The sequence below is a fragment of the Eptesicus fuscus genome, unplaced genomic scaffold, assembly GCF_027574615.1.
Source record: "Eptesicus fuscus isolate TK198812 unplaced genomic scaffold, DD_ASM_mEF_20220401 scaffold_55, whole genome shotgun sequence".
Taxonomy (NCBI): Eukaryota; Metazoa; Chordata; class Mammalia; order Chiroptera; family Vespertilionidae; genus Eptesicus; species Eptesicus fuscus.
The window spans coordinates 56,491-67,483 of NW_026557627.1; the positions used below are offsets into that span (position 1 = coordinate 56,491).

The following is a 10,993-nucleotide window of genomic DNA, read 5'->3' on the forward strand; positions in this document are numbered from 1 at the left end:
ATTATTGTATTTCAGCAAGGAAAGGTAAATGGGGAGGAGAACCATCATTGATGAGAGAGTATCATTGGCTGCCTATTGTACGACTTCCCACTGGGGATCGAGCCTGTAAACCGGGCATGTGCCCTGTTCGGTAATCGAACCATGACCTCTTGGTTCAGTTGGTGATGCTCAAACCCTGAGCCATGCCAGCCCGGGGAGATCTAAGACTTTGTTGAAAGATGAGTGATATCCTATGGGTATGCGCCACTAATCCCTCAGCATAAAGGTAGGGGGTAAACAAAAAAACTACCAAATATTTGGGGGGGGGGGGGGGGGGCCAGGTTGGATAACTGAAAATTGCTTCTATAGAAGTGACTAGCATAATGTAGTAAAATGTGGAGGGGTTTTGGCTTCTCTCTACACCTTTGACAAAGAGAAATGTGAGGGGTGTCTGGTCAGCAAGGTGTCCCCTCTCTAGATGGGAGGTCACTAGGAGCTCACAGGTTTCATCTCACTGTATTACAACACAGTGTTCACAATGGAGAAAAGCCATGGATGAGTGTAGTGAATGTGGGAAGTATTTCAGTGAAAGGGCTTCCCTCACTAAACACCATAGAGTTCACAACGGAGGAAAGCCATTTCTGTGTTGAGTGAATGTGGTAAGCATTTCAATCGAGGTCTAATCTCACTATACACCACGTCATACTGGAGGAAAAGCCATAAATGTGCAGGGGAATGGTTTATTTTTCTCACTTATTATAAGAACACTTAAGGGCCTGTATGAGGACCTTTACCGTGAATGTAAAACCCCTTTTATGGGAACAATCACACTTGTTAGATCCTACATAAATCTGAGGTACAAGTGAGGACTTGTAAGGAGCTGCATTGTTACTTGAACAGAAAAGGGGCAAAGGATTCTCTTCCCCACTGTATTGCTCAAGGGATCAGGTCCAATCTTCCCCCCTCCCCCCCCATCCCCCAAATAAGGTGATAACCATGGTGTAAAGGAGAGAAAAAGAGACCTCAAAATCAGGAGGACTGAGCACAAGAGGGGGGGGGGGGGGGGAGGAAAAAAAAAGACTGCAACTTGCTCCAGGGACTGGAGAAAATTAAAAAAGGTTGGAATCCATCAGTGTTCATTAGTCATCTTCTCCTTCCTCTCCCTCTCCTTCCCCCTCATCATTATCTTCATCTTCTTCACTTTCATCCTCATCCCTTCTTCATCAATATCTTCCAACCCTTCCTCTTCATCATCATCATCATCTTCTCCTTTCCCCTTCTTCTTCATCCATGTCAGGAACCAAGTAGTACTGTAAAGGATTTGGCCAAATGTCATCTTTGATGACTTCCCCTAACTCATCTGCACCTGCATCAGAGATGGTCAGTAAACCAGGTACAGAAGCACTCTGCTTCCTCATGCTTTCTCTTCCTGCGGCTTTATCTGTGTTGACTGAACGTTTTGTCAAATCCTTTCCAGATTTCCATTTGATTTCAGTGGACTTTGAAGATGGATCACCACTCTCATTCTGATGAAACTCTTTGGAGAGAACTTTATTTTTGAAATAAGAATTTCATCACAATAAAAATCTTCTGTAACCTGATTTAATATCTTCAAATTCTGTCACTTAAACTCTTGTCAAATAATGCAGCGCCTCTTCATTCTCTTCCCCAAGCAGTGCAGACACTTGTAGATGGTTGACAAATGTTGTTACCCCCAAATCTTTGGGATTTTGGCAATCAATTCTGACCTCTTCTGAAAAAAACGGTTGGCGGAGTTTGTTATATTTCTTTCTTTTTTTTTAAATTTCTTTATTGATTAAGGTATCGCATAATTTGTCCTATCCCCCCATTCCCATCCCCCACACCCCTCCCTCGCATGCCCCACCCCCTTGTTGTCCTTAACCACTGAGTTAGGCTCATATTGCATGCACACAGTCCTTTAGTTGATCTCTCCCCTATATCCCACCCTCCCTACACTTCCTCTGAGGCCCGGACAGTCTGATCCATTCCTCCTTGGTTCTGGTTCTGTTCTTGTTCTTCAGTCGATGTTTATCATTTTCCCTAGATGGAGTGAGATCATGTGTACTAGAAATACGGCTTGTAAGAACCGAAAATGAGGACAAGCAATAATGGTTTATGCTGAGAAGGCAAATGACATCGGGTCTGTAGTGAGTTCTTTCTGGGCCACAGTTCTTTTGAGACCCAATTTCAATGTCAAACATTCCTTAGCACATGTCAGCAATGATATTTCAGTTCTGGATGGTGGACTAATGGTGTAATGCAGGTCCGACCCTCTCTGGTTTGGTCCTGGGCAACCTGCAGTGACGCACAGCTGCTGACTGCTCCAGTATGGCAACGGCGACATCAGCATTTTCCATCTCTGGACTGTTTCTTTTCCCGGTCTTCATGCTGGAGTAGTCCTGTCGGATTCTTCTCTGTTGCCGGATTTCACAATGGTCTCGACAGTTGTGTTTCTGAAAACTTACAAACTTATTCTCGACAATAGTAATAAAGGAATATTACCTATAAATTTGACTTGGGATCCTTTTTCATTTTTTGCCAAAATGATTTTCCTCTGGCTTGTTTTGAACATGTGTGTTTTTTCATGTGTGTTTTGCTTTAGCATTACAATTATTTTTCTAAAGTACAAATTCTCTAGATGTAATTTACTTACGGGATATTTTTTTCCTTACATTGATATATTGCTTCCGTATCCCCCTTTCTGTATTAAATATTAGGACGGCTTTTGAAAAATTTTTTAATCTAGTACTTGATAAGCTTTTAAATTTTAATTTTGATTACACTATAATATGACTGCTTTAGGTTCATTATTGTTATGAAAATTTTATCATGAGATGAACTACCATAATAAAAGTTTTAGTAAACACTTTAGGAACTGTTTTTTGTCCAGTTACTATTAATTTTTCTAGATATGTCGCTTGCTTCAATTAGCCAATTTAAATTAGCCTGAAAAACGACTACTATTTTACTGTCAAATTTATTAGTCTACAACAATCTTATTTACTCTGTAATGGAGTTCGTTTTATTTCTGTTCTTACTTTCAAAAATCTTCTCTCAATGGCTTCTTATTAAGTTGTCTATTTCATTTTGTACTTCTCAATATATTCAATCCCTTCTTGCTGTTCTTTTTCTCCCTTCAGCACCTATCAGTGGGTTGGCTCTTTCCTGCATTTCGGGGGATGTAGCCAGTTTCGTTGTTAGTTTGAGGGTGGGAGCTAGACTGTCTTACAGGATCATGGCTGTGAGGCAAGTCCTAGGATTCTGATCAATGGGAAGTTGCCACGGCTCAAAGGCACACTGAGCACTCACTTTTTCAATTTTTTAAAATGAATTTAGGATTTAACCAATAGGGGGCAGTTCCAGCAGCTAAGACATCTTATTACTTAACCCATTCTTATGGACTCAATTGTGTTTTCTCTTCCATTTTGGAACTTTAACAGTATGTTTTGTATACTGGAAGGAAAATTGGTTTTTCTCACATTTTATCTTATGCAAATTTAATGCCCACTTGCATGATACACTTTTAAGTTAAATCTATGTTGCTAACATTCTCCACCATTTATCCTGGGTGGTAAATCTCTCATCATGATTACTTTCAAAATGCAAAATGTTGGCACTGAACATGGGTCCTGCTAGGAGATTTTTCAGTGGGGTGGCACATCATTATATTTTATTACAAACATGCTGATGCATTAGGTACAAATATACTCCAGAAAACATTCAAGTGATATAATAGTAAAATAATGGGAAGTGGCAAGTTTAATTATTTTTTAAACTTTCTGTAAGTGTAATGATTTGAAAATATACATTTCACAAAACCTATATTTTTTAGTTGATTTCAGGGCGGAAGAGAGGGGGAATAGAAGGAGAGAGAAAGATGAAAGATGAGATGAGGAATCACTGATAGCTGCCTCCATGCATGCAACCAACAGTATGAATCCAGTCCACACACCTGGAGCAGTGTCCTGACCAGGCATTGATCTAGTGGACCTGCTGGTCATAGGTTAACCTACTCAACCATCTGAACCATGCATGCCCGGCTCTCCTAAGATTTCAGTGGTATCCCACACAACCTGCAACCAGGGTAGCAATGAGCAAGGGCAGCTCGTCCTGGCTAACCCTGAATCTGCGCTCAAGGCCTCCTTTACTGTCAATGCCCAGTGAGCTACAGAGCCTCGCTTTGGCTTCAATTTATTTCCCAAATGTTTCTAGAGAGTCAAGGAGCCTGCTGCTTCCTGTTCTATCCTAAGGCCTACATTTTTTCACTATCCCCAGTCTCCAATTAATGTACCCTCAAATCTTCTGAACTTGTGCAGTGAAATCTTTTTGAACATGAACAATGAATCTAACACTACAGGACCAAGGTGAGGGCGACCTGCTCCAGGCTGCCTTCCTGTTCCTGAACACAGGTGTGCTGGGACATCTTCTACACAACAGACCAAGGCATGGTTTTGCTTAGAGGACCTGGGAGCAGAAACGTGATGGTCTTTCACTCAAATTGGTGTTGTTGAATCAAATCAATTTTAAAACTCTTCTTTTTTTATTGATTTTTTAGAGAAGAGAGTGAGACTGAGAAACATCAATGATGAGAGAATCATTGATAGTCTCTCCTGCATGCCCGCTACAGGGATGGAGTCCCCAACCATGCCAAGTGCCATGACTTGGAATCCAAGTAGAGATTTTCCTTGTTTCATGGGTAAATGCCAATCACGTGAGCCATGCCATGTAGGATAAACTATCTTTTTGTATTGTTGGCTCTATTACAAATTGTACCCAATTTTCCCGATCCTCACCCCCTTTGCCTTCCTCTACCTTGCCCCCACCATTTCTAGGCACTAAGCAAATTATTGTCTATTGTCCAGTGGACTATGCATATATGTATATACTTTTTTTTTTTTTTGCTGCATTTCACTTTCCTTTGACAAATAAATACAACAAATTGACTAAGCAGCTCCAGCCTGTTAGTGTTCATTAATCAGAAGTAAAACGATGTCAGAGGAACACTTTTCAATTCTCCCATACTACATATTGTAAAGACAACAGACTCCTGACATTTTTGGTGACACAGGCTGTTTCTCACATAGAAGAAAACGCTAAGCAAGAAGGGTGAGTACTGAATGACACATGGTCAGACCAGGAAGCATACTCCTGAGCTAGACTACACCCTAGCCTGTTGTTCCTCGCTGCCCGCATATAAATCTGAAGTTCACTGTCCCTTGTCAGACTGAAATCAGTGGCTCCTTACATTTTCAGGGACTCTTCATTTCCAAGGTGGGACAATCCACACACACAAATCCAGGCAGCTCTAATTTGCACGCTCAGCTGTGTTTTTACATGACACCTCCACCAGCCGCTCAGTTCAAATTCTGTACAGCAAGGTCTCCCGTTGTCGTCAAGACGCTCGTCACCTCTGCACATACCCTTGCTGCTATATGTTTGCTCACCAACGTCTCTTGCCTTCCTCTATTCTCTCCAGCTCCTTCGCACTTGCAATCCATCACTGTCAGAGCCGCTGCGCCCTCACACCCACTGGTGGAGTTACTCTGCAGCTCTCTGTGCTGACTTGGGCTGCAGCAACAGGACACAACAGCTTTCCTTCTCCAGGATTCAGGACTCCTTTATTCCTTCCACTTCTGTCTCCTCGGTGTGTTTGTATCTGAGTGTTCGGTTCTGTATGTCACCATCAAAGCTCTGTGCTGTGGACCGTTGCGCCTTGGGATGAGGCTCTCAGCTCCTGACAACAGGGCGGCTGCCAGAAAGCAGCTCCCAGGCATTCCCCACGGACTGGAAGTGGTGGAGCGAGTGGGGCAGGCCCGCTTTCTGAGGGAACCTTTTGATCTGCTTCAGTGTCTTCTCCTATGTGGGCACAAAACTGCTTTTTAAAATGCTTCTGATCACATTGTTGCTAATATCCAAGCCTTCAGCCAATCAGGAAACTGAAACTGGACTCTGGAATTCCTTCATGTAAATACCGGATCTGCTCCCTGGCTTCCCTGGTCTGAGTCCTGGGCGGGGCCCCTCGGGCTCCATTTGCCTCTGAATGTTTTGGAAACAGGATGGGCTTTTTTTCTGTTGTCTTAGGCACTGGGGGAGAGAACAGTGGCAGAAGCTATGCGTAGGACAACATGCGTCTTTGAAAGACTCTCAGCAAATCTAGCGGCGCACCCAGCCATCATCTCTTTGTTTCATCGCCCGGAAATCTTATACCCACAACAGCAGCCTGAGCAAGGCGAGCTCCTCTTAAGGGGCAATTGAAATCCGTCCCTGGTGATGGGACGTGGTCCATAAAAGGAGCCGAACACCTGCCCCTGCGCTTCTGATTGAGACGGAAGAAGCAAGGCCCTTGCTTCAGGGCTGAGGGGGCTCAGGAAGTGCAGTACTGTTACAGAAAAGGGAGGAGAGAGGAACCAAGCTACATTTAAGTGTTGGAGTTACTTTTATTACGGCAGGTCCAGAGGAAGATGTCTCTCAAATTCTGGGCCCCACCATGGTGGAATTTTCCGATTTATATGTTCCTAACCAAAAATAGAACCAGGGCATCCTGCATCATAGATCAGTGCTCACATTGAGCCACACCAGCTGGGCTTATTATATTATTTTTCAATAATTTAATATGTTCTTTTTGATCGTTGATAGTATTATGATGTCTCCCATTGTCAGCCTGTGGCATTTAATTCTTTGGGGCATCTCTCCCTGTCCCCCCCACACACCTCTCCTGGGAGGTCTTTACAGTCTGTTCCAGTTAACAGGCCTCTGGCCCCAATCACTTGTCCTTCCCAGGGCCCTTGCTGAACACATCAACTTTATTCAACAAAGTCATTGGCTGGGATGTAGCCCTCCCCTATAGCGTTTAGAATACTACATTACCCAGAAAGGAATGCGCCATGAAGGCGGAGGCTTAAAGGACATTCCTGTAATGATCTGGTGTATGGCGGGGACTTCCGCTTTCTCCTCAGGCTGGGGCATTTTGACCTCTTCAGTTTCTTCCAGGACTCACTCGGCTTCTGCCCAATGGTGGTGAGTAGGAGGCTAGGAGGGGCAGCGTCCTAGCTGTTGTAGGGGTTTCTGAGGCTTTTTCAAGGTACCTTTCAGGCCGGGTGGGTCCTCCACGCCTCTCTGCTTGCCAGAGTTCTTTCTGTCCTGACCCACTGAAACCTGCAGCACCAGGGAAAAGGAGGTGTGAGTATCTGAGATTGACTGTGGGGTCTTAATAGGTTAGATTTAAGGGAAAAACAGTCTGGAGAGAGGCCCTCAGAGCAGGCTCCAAAGCTGCCTCTATGAGTGTGGACTGTCGAGTCTGGGCAGTACTTGATCCGTTTGAATTTGGCAAGCAGTTCTTGGACACACAATGCGGAATAATAAGTATAGAGGGTGAGAGATGATTATAGGGGCGGGACTGTAGCAGTGCAGGTGTGAGAGAGTGTGGCAGAAAGAGTGTATGAGCCACTTGGAGTAGGATTGTGACTTCATGGCCAGAGCACCGTGACATTGACATAAGTGTGAAAGAAGGAGAGTTCCAATTTCTGCTGGAGTCTGGGATGACAAATAAGGGTAATTTTTTGGATAATGCTGGGAAAGGTGATGTTTTGGTTTGCGGCCTGCCAGGTTTAGGGCTTGCGATGACATTTATATACCCACCTGGCCTTGGTAGTGGGGGTGACACAGTGATTGGTAGGAATGAGAGTATACATCCGTGTTCCACAGGCTTGAAACTTTCCCTGGAGATGGGTAAGGGGAGTAAGGGTAAGACAGAAATGGATTATGGAGATGGTTGATGTGTAAATTTGAAATTAAGGTGATGAAGAAACAACCTGTCCTCGCAATGCAAATTTGTGTTACTTTGAAGTTGTGCCTCTGGGAAAGAAACGGTGAGGAGAAGTGTTGTTCAAGGAACGAATGTGCTAGCAGGTAATCAAAGCTATGGCCTCTGCATTCTGGGGATTTGTGGTTGTAAAAGGTGAAGTTTGATGCAATGTATTTTGGTGTCTTTGTTGAGGAACAATTGAGGGAACTACACAGGTATTGCCTGATAAGACAGTATCAAATCATCACACTCCCTGTTATGGCTGACATCTCTTCCTGCCCTATGTTCTTGAACACACTCTACTGTCATGAGAAGTGTGGTGTACATGTGAATCCCAAAGATCAGTTTTCTTCTATCTGCTCAACTGCTTTTATTGTGGGAAGAAGATATAATGTTTGTAAGAAATATAACATGACAGTGATTTCATGGGGATGAAGCCCTGGTACTTCTCTGTGTGTGGTGTGGGAGAGAGCAGGATGATTGTGGAGGGTGGCATATGACAGAGTTGGAACCATAGGAGTGAATCTGATTGTGGGCTGTGCTGTCCCCATTATGACAGTATGACCCTTGAGGATGTGGCATTGTCTTCTGTCAGGAGGAATGCGGGATATGTGATCCTCAGAGACTTCTGTACTGCAATGTTGATGCTGGAAGTTTTGCACTGTATCATCAGTAGTAAGACCTTCACATTATCCCAGTGTCCTGGGTTGTTGTTCTCTCTTCCTTTTTATCCTGCTGATGTAGGCTGTCACTCTTTCTACAGACTGACCCATGGGCCTTCATACTCATATCCCCCAGATGTCCTGTCAGATGGCTGTGGTGCTATGGTTGAGGTTTGTGGAGAAGCCTGAGCAAAGGCCTCAACAATGATTGGCCTCAAACAGTGGCAAGGATGTGTCTGGGAGTCAGGAGTCTTTCACACAGCTTAATGTGTCCCACCTGCTATTCCTCTCCCTGGCATGGGTGATATGTCAGATCCATGCTTTCTATTTCTACCTGCTTTCCTTAGGCAATGTCTTTGGGTGACAGCCTGTGCCAGGTTATGATCTTTACTTAAATGAACCTTCTTGAGTGTTCTTAAAAGATCACACTTCCGTTTTTTGTTGTGTAATATTATCTTCCTTAAAATACGAATGCAAGCCAAATGGCTCTAGACCAGTGGTGGCTGCCCAGTCTGTCACTCTTTCATGAGTACTTGGAATTTTTCTGTTTGTACCATTACTTGTAGAGAGGAATTATGTGCAGCTGAACCAAGATTTTTTTTACTGGGTGACCATGCTAGTATTGTCCTCATGAAGAAGCCTGGCCCTGTTGAGTTTCCACATGTGGGCTAGATATGGTATAAGGGTGGGTTTAGATCATTACCAAGCAGATGCTCTTTTCCAAACAGTGTTAGGTACAATGTATCAGGGCAACAGGACATTTCTTCCTTTTCTCTGCCATTACTTGACATGTGATGACTTGCTCATTTCACACCTGTGACCTCCTGGCCTTTGATTACCTTTCACCTGTGTGGACTTTTTGCATCACCTCTTACTCTGCATTGCCTCTGTCATCTCTATCTTGACCTGTACATGTGTTATGAGAGTGTACATAACAAGCTTAAATAGTTCTTAACACCAGCTACTATTTTATTGAATACTAGAGGCCTGGCGCATGAAATTTGTTCATGGGGGCCCTAGGCATGGCCAGCGATTAGGGCCAATCAGGACTACCTGTTCCCCACCTCCTCCATCCCTCACTGCTCGTGTACTGCCACGGCATGGTTCCCCCCACGCCTGCCCGCCTCCTCCTTCCCTCGCACCCTCAGCGCCCTGCTGCTGCCAATGGTCACTATCATGTTCCGGCACCATCCCCTGGTGGTCAGCCACATTTCATGGCGAGCGATTGTTCTCCTGCTTGAAACTCCCGAGGGTTACTTTGCATATTACACTTGTGTATGTATATATTGATATGAGCTTGATATAGAGATAGAGATAGGAGATATATACATAGGAGAAAGAGAGAGAGATACTTGCAATAAGACATAATCATAATTCAGCACAGCTTTCCATGTCACCTGCAGGACATAACCATGCTGAACATGTTAGCAGAAAGAATGAACTGACAATCCTGCTTTCTGCCATGTGGTGCTTGCCTGTGTGTGTCATTTCGTTTGAGGTCTTTTCTTGTTTGTGAGATCTTCAGTAGCCTGACCTTTATGAAGTGAATTATAAGTGCAAAAAAATGAGGGAAATCTTTCAGAGAAATCTTTAACTCATTCATCATAGAAGAGTTTACACTGTTAGAAAAGCCATATAGGGTGTAAGTGATCATGGGATGTCCATATCCTGAGGTCTAAACTCATTCAACAACAAAGTCACACTGTAGAAAAGCTGTATTGTGAAGTGTCGTGATTGCAGGATGTCCTTCAATCAAAGCAGTACCATCACTCCTCCACCAGGAGTTCTACATGTTGAAAACCTTAGTAGTGTAGTGAATGTGGGAAGCTTTTACCCACAATAATCACCTCCTTATCTACAGGAGAGTTCACCACTGGAGAAAAGCCATGGGCATAATGACCTTGTGGGAAGTTTCATTACACACAAGTTTACCCTCATTCACACCACAGAGTTCACAGTGGTGAAAAGCCATAAGAGTGTAGTGACTGTAGGATGTCTTTAGGCAATGGAGTAACTTCACTCAATACAGAGCGTTCACAGTGGTGGCAAACCTTAGAGTGTAGTGAATGTGAAATTTCTTTTACCTGCGAATAATCACTCCTTATCCACAAGAGAGTTAACACTGGGATGGAAAAGCTATATGAGTTGTTCTGATTAGGGGAAGTTGTAAACCTTTGGTGTAAATGCTCTCATCTTTTGAGGTTCTAACAGCCAAATGATGATTTTGAACATGGACATGATAATATATTTCAGTAGAACGTTCATTATATTTTATTTGTCAATATGCTTATTAGTAGACTAAATATGTTGAAAAAACTTTCACAATAGAACAGTAAAAATTATTGATTATTGGGAAGCATCAAGATTAAAACTTTTATAAGATTGATTTAAGTAGAATTTATTTAAAAATGGACAGTAAAAAAAAAATACACTTTGCGTGTTTCCCTGATGCCTGCAATGCTAATACAAGTTCTAGTGACCTTTATCAGTGCTTCATTCTCGGACTAAATATTGATGCAATCATTCA

The 10,993-nt window shown here is 43.3% G+C and overlaps 1 pseudogene; it reads right to left on the reverse strand.

The window, feature by feature from the left end:
* Positions 1–1,118: 1,118 nt before the first annotated feature.
* Positions 1,119–9,644, reverse strand: LOC103305075 (protein SET-like; annotated as a pseudogene).
* Between the last annotated feature and the right edge of the window lie 1,349 nt (positions 9,645–10,993).